The following is an 8,793-nucleotide window of genomic DNA, read 5'->3' as shown; positions in this document are numbered from 1 at the left end:
AATCAATTTTTGAAAACTATACTGATAAAAGTAGTAAAAATAAATTAGGTTCAAAACAAAAATGTGAATTAGAAGGAATTTTGAAAAATATGAGTCCGCATATTACTATGGAATTTCAAAGAAAATCATTTAATTTACAAGAACAGAGTCATTGGAAAGCCACACAGTATAGATTTATTTTATTGTACATACTTCCTTTTATATTTAAAAAATATATAACAACAAATAAGTACAAAGACTTATTGTTACTCTATGTTGCGAGTCGAATTCTATTTAATGAAGAGCTTGCTGTAAGTGAAGCTGATTATGCAGATGCTTTACTAAAGAAATTTTTCTTATTAATGCCTACGATGTATGGAAATGATTCCCAAGTTATGAACTTTCATAACCTAATTCAAGTTGCAAGTGATGTCAAATACATGAACGCTTCTCTGTCATCTTTCTCAGCATTTGCATTTGAAAACTGCCTCGGTCAAATCCGTAATTTGATTCGGAGTCCAAACAATCCTTTAGTTCAAGTAACTCGCCGATTACATGAAATGCAATCTGTCACAACTAAATTCGTTCGAAAAAATTATGTGTTTAGTAAATGTTTAAAAAAGGATTTATCAAATGCTAAAAGCTATTTAGGAAAGAATGACGGAAAGTGTGAATTATTAGAGATAACGTTTAGAGAAAATACTATAAAAACTGTGAAACCTAATAATGTAGTATCCTTGAAAAACGGTCGAATTTTAGAAATAAATAGATTGTTCTTTGATGGACAAACGCTGAAAATGCAAGGTCATTATTTAAAGTGTGAAAATGCTTTTAAATACCCGTGTGAATCAAAGAATGTTGGTGTGCAACAACTTGTAAAAAAATCGAAAACGTTAAAAACTCACGATTGCGATAATATTTCAAAAAAATGTTTAAAAATAATGATCACTACTAAGTGTTATATCATTGAATTACTTCACATGTGAATTTTTGATAAAAAAATCGAATAAAAAAGAGTGTAAAAATTTGATTCTGTGCATGTGCACATACGATTTTTTGACATTCCCTGCGCGAAACTCAAGTAAAACTTTGCACACATCAAAAAATTAGTTACCTCGAGTATATTACAATTTATAAATTATAATGCCATTATACATTTCGATAATTCAACGTTTTTTGAAAATAACGAAAATTCAATCTGTATTCGAATTTAATTTCTCTTTTGTCTCGACGTTGTTGCTATGGACTGTTTAATTATCTGTCGCGTTCATTTCACACGTACGAAAACTGGAGCGCGTGCCCTGTCGAACTTAACTCAAAAGGAAACGACGATTACTTTTGAAAGTTCAAAATGCCACTACGTGCCTCGACTAAGTTTGCTATAGTTGTTTTTAAAAATTACACGCTGAAGAACGGAAAACAAGCCGTCGAACTTGTGCCACGCTCTTGGCTGTATGGAAACCTAAAATACAATATTTTAACATATAGTACGCCGAGTACAGGATACGAATGATATTGAGCTTCTTGTAGGCTATACATAAGTTATTTTTCTAGGAAACTATGAACAAGGGATGCGACGACTAGAAAAATCATTCGAGGTGGGAGATATTTCGTGCTTGAAAGTGCTGAAGCTGAATTCGAGCTTGATGAATTGCCGCCTCCACCTGTGCTTGAAAAATCCGCCCCGACAAACTCCAGAAAAAGAGCCAATGAAGTTGAGGTTATCGAGACTGAAGAGCCAGTAAATAAAAACAGTAAGTCAACAACTAGCCTAAAAATTGTATTTACAACGCGTAATTCTAAAACAAAACACATTTATAACATTTTGTTATTCTTTGGAGGTCGTGCACTTATAACGAAGAAAGACAGAAGAGCTAGAGACGAATGCAAAAAAATAAATCGTATCAAGGCCAACATACAATACGATTTGCCCGAGTTTTTAAAGAATCACAACATGAATATGCCAATTTTTGGAGAACCTGAGGCTGCAGGGGTGCAAATTCTTCGGACGTTCCCTTTTTCTGTGCAAGAGGAATTTCAACAATTCGATGAGACTTTAGCCCTAGATGAAGGGAAGAAAACGCATTGGTAATTACCAACATATTTATTATTTTTCTTCTTTACTTTTTGACACTAATAAAGTGCGCGTATATATTTTTATTTGTTAACTAAAGCAAATTTTAAAATTCGCTCGTAGTGATTATGAAAACCTAAACTTTAAAAATACAACTAGCATTAAAGTCATTGATTATTATACTTATTTGTGTTCATCATTTTTTTACAGAAAACTAAAATGGTTCGACTGGCCATCATTCGTTTCAAGGTAGCGCTTGGGAAAATTTTGAAGTCCATTATCACGAAAGTCGTCCAAACTAACTATTCAGCTTGCGGAAGAAAAATTAAGGGCCAGGGAAAGCTGAATTTCAGCAGTACCAACACCTACAAAATATTGACCGGTATGAATTTTTAAAAATTGATTATCTAAAACTATATAAAATGTAAAGTTCTAATGAAAACGATTTATTTTGTAGATGTACTGGTGGAAAAATTTGCTGTAAGATTGGAAAGCATAACAAGTTATGCATCACGCTGTTTTTCCGGTGCACCTGATAGAGAGAAGGGAAAGCAAAATCGCAGTTCTTAAAAAACATCAGTTGATGAACATTATTTTGTTAAAAAGTTATGTTTATGCTTATGTTATCGTTTTCTACGAAGATTTAAGGTTATTTAAACCATATATGTAAACATGATTCAATAAATCCAAATCTTACTATAAAATATGTTTTTCATGTATTTATTACCTAAAATTTTTTGAAGTTTCATAGTTTTATTCCGGCGAATTTTCTGGATCCTGGTATAATGAGATTTTGCGAGAGTACAGATAGTACTGGTTGAAAGCTATGGGCCAGTATACATTTTACACCCCTGGGCCGTTCTTATCATTTCAGTAAAGGAGTCAGCACTGGGGCAATTATTGACAACCAGTACTGCAGTACCAACTGCCATTACTGTTTATATATTTACTCGCCTTATATACGTAAAAATATATGAAAATCGCTAATTCGCCACGCGTATAAAATCATCGTATGCGATGTACACGAGAGTGGAGCGAGCGAGCGAAGAGAAAAATGACGTCGAACGAGAAATTCCCTACGTATAATAAAGCGCTAACCAGCCAGCTGAGAGCCAGCGCGCGGTGAAATTGCACAGGTAGCCGAAGCTATTTCATTTCCACGTCGGTTATTTTTCATCTTAGAGAGCGCCGTTCATTAATCTTAATTACGCATATCGCCCTCTCGCTCTTTCCTCTTGGTCTACTCTCTCCCTCTTGCCGAGGTAATTTCGACGTTGCTCGAGCACACCGCACACACTCTCTCTCCCAGCTCTTTCGAGCTCTCGAGTGCTCCTCTCTCTGTGTGTGTGTGTGTGTGTGTGTGTGTGTGTGTGTGTGTGTGTGTGTGTGTGTGTGTGTGTGTGTGTGTGTGTGTGAGTCCGTCTCGAGGTGCGTCGTCCCGTAACGAGCTATTTAACTTCGGCTCGCGACAAAGGATCGCTCTATAATCCAATTACTCGGGGGTTAATATTCATTAGGCTCTTACGTCGAGGGAGATAAAAGTCCGCCGATCGACTGCGAAAGAAACGGAGCGTGGAGTGGCCTCTTCAGCTCTTTCTTTGATTTTTTGGACGTTTATTCAGTTCCACACATTGACACACACGCAGCTGGTATATATAGTTAGCGTCGTTTTGTCCGCCTTCGCGAAATAACGAGCGCATATAACTATCCGGCTAAATTCAAAACTGGGGTGCGAACTTTATTGGGCGGAATCGCGCTATATGGCCGGAAGATTACTTTCCGGGCGGGATGCCATTGAAACTTTTCGTAAGAGCGACGGTTAACTGAGTTTTCCTGGGATGGACTTTTCATACACTTTTCAAAGATTTCCCGCCACTTAAGCGCCCCGGGCTCGATGTTTAGCAATATATTATATATATCTTCGTGCATCAGGTATTCGGAATAAACAGTTAATTATACGCATACGACTTTTTGGCACTAATCGAACGTTCGAATAAGAACGTCGACACATCCTGCGACTGTGTAGCTACTGGTTTCGCGGATGGAACAAATTTCACGATGACCGTAAATGCAAACAGGTCGCTTTTACAGTTCTACGCGGCAATTTTTTACTCTCTATTTGCCACAATTGAGCCCAGTGGGCATCTCTGCGCAGCATTCCAAACGTCATCCTGCTTTTATATCGTGTTCGACAAATAGAAGAGCTTACATTCAATTTTTTTTTTTCACGTTGTCCACGAGGAAAATACCCATGCGAAAAGCTCATCAACTTCATACACGGCCGCGGAATGGCATAAAGTTTACCATTTATCGATACAACCGCACGCCGCGAAGAATGTAAAAAGTACTGAAAACACCAGTTCGGCTGATGGCGATGAAAAGGAAAAACAAACAACCGCGCGACGACATATTCTTCGTAATGAAATTCCGCGCGAAGTGGGTAGCGAAAAGGCAACAAAAGCAATTACAAGCTATGGTTATATTATACTTGCCTCCAAAAGCCAATTATCGAAGCTGCTTGCTCAGAATTCTTAATTAGACATCAGCCCGACCGATGATCCTCGAGACGACTCAACGTAAATACAGCGCGCACCTCTCGAGCTGCATCTCGAAATTAGCGTGTCTCCCTCGACGTGCACGGGTTGGTATACGCGTATAAAAGTAAGCGCACACAGGCGGCTCGCGAATAAAGGATGCGCTCCCGAGATTTTCGCCGGGGGAATTCCCCGCTGGTATATATCCTCGGAGCTTCGATTCGCGCGGAAAAAGACGCATCGCGGAACGAAGGAAGAGTATTTCCCCGTGGAAATGCGCAGTCCGGGGGATCTCTGAGATGTAGCCGGTGTACTTCGTTTTTCGTCCGCGCCGCCGCCGGGGCGGGTCGATACAATGGCCATCATGATCCTCCGAGGACTGCGATTATATTTTGCTTATTTGGCTCTACGCGCACGGAGAGCTGCGCGGGATGACGTGACGATAATATGAAGACGCTACGCTGGATGGCGATGTCGAGTGCTCTTCGTGATACGGTACGTGGCTTATCTTACTATATACGCTCCGAGCGTATTTCGGGGTCTCCAATATGGAGTAAATAATAGCGTTATCGACCGTCTTGAATTTTCCGATCGGCGGCGATTTGTTTAATCAATCGCCCCTATATTTGCCGTGAATATAAAATCGATCGATGATTGCGAATTCGACGCAATATATATAAGCGCGAGTCGCACCGCGCTAACGTAAGTATACACACACGCGCAGCGCGCGATCTTCAAAACCGATTAATGTATCGCAAAGCGAGCGAGGCCGTGAGCTTCGTTCACAGAATTAGCGAGTGCAGCCGCCGGGCTGTTTAGGCATGAATCCCGTTTGCGCGCTCGATATAATCAGTGCGCGTCAAAGGGAGCCGCGCGATGATCGTCGGGGAAAATTACACACGCGCGGCGAGCATATAGTTAGTCGAGGGCTGTATACGTCCGCTCGATTTTGCCGCTGATTCGCTCGGCAAGGTTCGCACTCCCTCGGCCGCCGTCGCACTGATAGAATCGCGAATAAATATAGAGGAGTATAGCCGGAGTCACTGCTGCTGCTGCGCCAATATAAAGTAACGTAGCTCGCAGGCTGTTTACATGCCCTTTCCGCGTGTTCGCGGGCCCCCCGCGCGTTGATTCCTATGTACCAGTATAGCCAGTCGTCCTTTGACAACGAGACACACGAGATCCTGCAAACACTCTGCTGGCGTATACTAACTGCAGCAGCTCTCCGCCTCTGTCTCTCTGTCTCTCTCTCTCTCTCTCTCTCTCTCTCTCTCTCTCTCACTTGCGCGCCAAAGCGATTCGTTCGCTCTCTCCATTTTCATTCGCCGACTAGAGCAGTGTACATCAGAGGTATATGACTTTGCGCGCGAGACGGCGCTCGCTTCATCGCCGCTCTCACATGTGCGCTGCAGTGTGGATATGTAGGTACGCCGCGGCTAAAAGTTTCGATATGATCTGATATCAATATTGCGATTATGCGGGCTTAATAGAGCTTGCGCTCGATCTGCCATATCCAGTTTCCGATCGTAACCGTACCACTTCGTTACAGTTTATATACTGCGTGTTATCGCCATTTGTGCATAGCACTCGATTTTTCATTGGAGTGGGCGACGTATAGCCACCGCATGTAGTTGAAAAGTTCACGTTGTTGGCGTAAAAGCAGCTCGCGCGTTTCATGGTGCAATGTAATGTACACAGGAATTCGTGGCGAGTATACACCAGCACTCTTCAGATAACTACAGAGTGTAGTGCACAACGCATCGTCAGAAATAAGATTAACGAATTTGATTAATCCAACAGCGGACATTCGAACGCTGAAATTCCAGCGCCCCGTATAATTCTTTCCAGGTAGAAACCCAACGAGTGGGAGAGAGAGGGAGTGAAAAAGCAAAGTGTCCGTGTCGAGCCGTACGCCACAGCATTCCTTCCCTTTCTCGCAGTTATACAGCCTTTATTCCCCGTCTATCTCGGAGCCCAGTCCCGTCTTTGAATTCGCGCAGTCGTTCATTGTTCTTCTTCGCTCCCGCGTGAATGCTTGCGCGCGCGTATCGGTCGTGGAATTAGGCGGCGGGGCTGGTATTTTTAATTTCCTGAGTAGGTGCAGATAACAGCTTTAATCCTCCCACTGCGAGTACTATCTCGTTACGGGACTTTCGCTTTGTTTTTTTTTTTGTCGCGCTATATACTGTTGTTGTTCGTTTGTTGTTTGTTACTTCTCGAGAAGACAAAGTTGAGCTTGTTTCTCGAGCGAGTTGAGGTCTGCTTTATTTAGCGGAGTCTTATATAAGGTGACGCCGCTGCCTTTGTGCGATGCCGAGTTTCGGCTTTTACTCGAGACTGCGTTGATCAACGTTTTCTTTTCATTAGAAAATGCGAGTTCTTGTAGGGGAAATCCGAGCTCGATCTGACGGGGCTGCTGGTTGGAAAATTATTTGATCATCTATCAATACTCTGTACTTTAACGTCGACCGCTCCAGGAAAAATTGCCCAGGCCTTTTTACAAGCTTTTTCGAAGACATCTCGTGTCGACAGAATCGTTAGCGAATATATTTCGCCAGACGTTCTGCAAAGCTCATATAATTAACAAGAAATCAAATCAAAGTATGGTCCGCTTGGATATAATTGAAGTAAAGATAAATCAGGATTAGTAACAATGGTTACACGCAACAGACGAATTCCCTTTTTTCAAGCATACCAGTGCGCGCTGATCCGAAGAGGACTGCCTGATAGACTCTCCGCCATGACTATGCAATATCTCTCCCCTTCTTTTTCGTGGAAATTTCCTCCAAGCTACGCCGGCACTGATTTAATACTCGAATATTTGATATTGAAAGCATCGATTCCTGATCAATTTAGCGCATTTACAGCAAGTTAATTCATGGTGAATCGGTACCATTAAAATACCGCGAGAACCCGATATCGACTTTTTGCGCAACACGCACGCATTCACGAATACTCCGATGATCACCGGTATTTGCGAAAGCTGCTCCCGAGGCAAATTCGTCAGGAGCGCGCTGTCTGATTAAACGACATCCGCGTGCGAGTAGTTCAAGTGTAGCACAGATCAGATCCCGGGCACTCGGCCGCCGCCTTGTATCTTAATTAACGATCCGAGATTCCCTCGGCTCTCGGCGAAGTAAGAATATATCCCCCGCGCCGTACGGCAACAGCCGTGTCCCGGAGAAAGCTGGAACGGAAGAGTGAGAGTAGTTTAATCCCTGAATGGAATCGTTTAAGTATCTCACTCGAGATCCCCGATTCGGAGCTTCGCGGATCTTGCACGGTATATATATATATATACACACACACACGCGCGCGCGCGCGCGTATACAGAGAAAGAGAGAAAGCTCCTTTGTTTCGGGGCCCGAAACAATTTAGCCAACTCCCGCGGCTGAACAAATAAAACAAACGTTAGCCTTCCCTACGCAATACTTATCATTAATTGCTGTTGCTCCTCTGCGGAGCAGCCTCGAGCGACAGGCTAAAAAGTTAATTTAACTTTGGCCTGCGCAGCAGCTCCGATCCCGCGCGAGAGATCAGATCGAAGTGAAGATTTTTGAAATCCACCCACCCGTGCACTCGTAGGTTATATACAGCAAGCAGCAGCGTGCCGAAGCGTAAAAATATTTTGGTCGTGTTTCTCGAGGAAAAAACAGCTCGCAATTCCACGCAAAATCGCGCTCGATTACTAGGCCGTCTACGCAGAAGTGCCGGCGGGGCTGCCGCTGCGGCCGGGCAATTCGCGGAACGCAGTGGCCAGCCAAAGGTATACGCGCCATTGAATCGGCGATTTATCGAGTGTCGCCGTTCTCCCCCCCCCCCCTCTCTCTCCAGCATACATACGTATATACACATACAGTAGTAGTGACGCGATATAACTCGGCGGCGTAGCCGAGAAAGGCACGCCGTTGCTGCAGGCCGACGGATAAATTAGACTCGCCGCTGGCAAGATCGAATTACGCCCCCCTGTACGAGCGCGTAATCAATACGGCCCAGCATTGAACTTTCAATTAGCGTCACTTAGCTCGACAAACACTGCTCGTCTCTCTCTCTCTCTCTCTCTACTCTCCGAGCGCCGTGTATAGAACGCGGCGAGAGTGGGGGCGTGATACGGTAGGGTGTGCGACGGATTTTAGCTTGTTTATGCACGCGCCCCGGAAGCACAGAGCTACGTGTACTTCTTTGTACCGAACCCCGAGAAACTCG

At 43.3% G+C, this 8,793-nt stretch overlaps 1 long non-coding RNA gene across 1 annotated transcript; it reads left to right on the top strand.

Moving 5' to 3' along the window:
- The first annotated feature begins 1,205 nt into the window (after nt 1-1,205).
- LOC100677891 lies at nt 1,206-2,757 on the top strand. The gene is made up of 5 exons (XR_134135.4): nt 1,206-1,431; nt 1,534-1,733; nt 1,821-2,067; nt 2,264-2,435; nt 2,511-2,757. It is a non-coding gene; the product is annotated as an uncharacterized LOC100677891 (long non-coding RNA).
- The last annotated feature ends 6,036 nt before the right edge of the window (nt 2,758-8,793 follow it).

This window comes from Nasonia vitripennis, chromosome 4 (assembly GCF_009193385.2).
Source record: "Nasonia vitripennis strain AsymCx chromosome 4, Nvit_psr_1.1, whole genome shotgun sequence".
Classification (NCBI taxonomy): Eukaryota; Metazoa; Arthropoda; class Insecta; order Hymenoptera; family Pteromalidae; genus Nasonia; species Nasonia vitripennis.
This window is presented reverse-complemented; position numbering and strand designations above follow the sequence as displayed.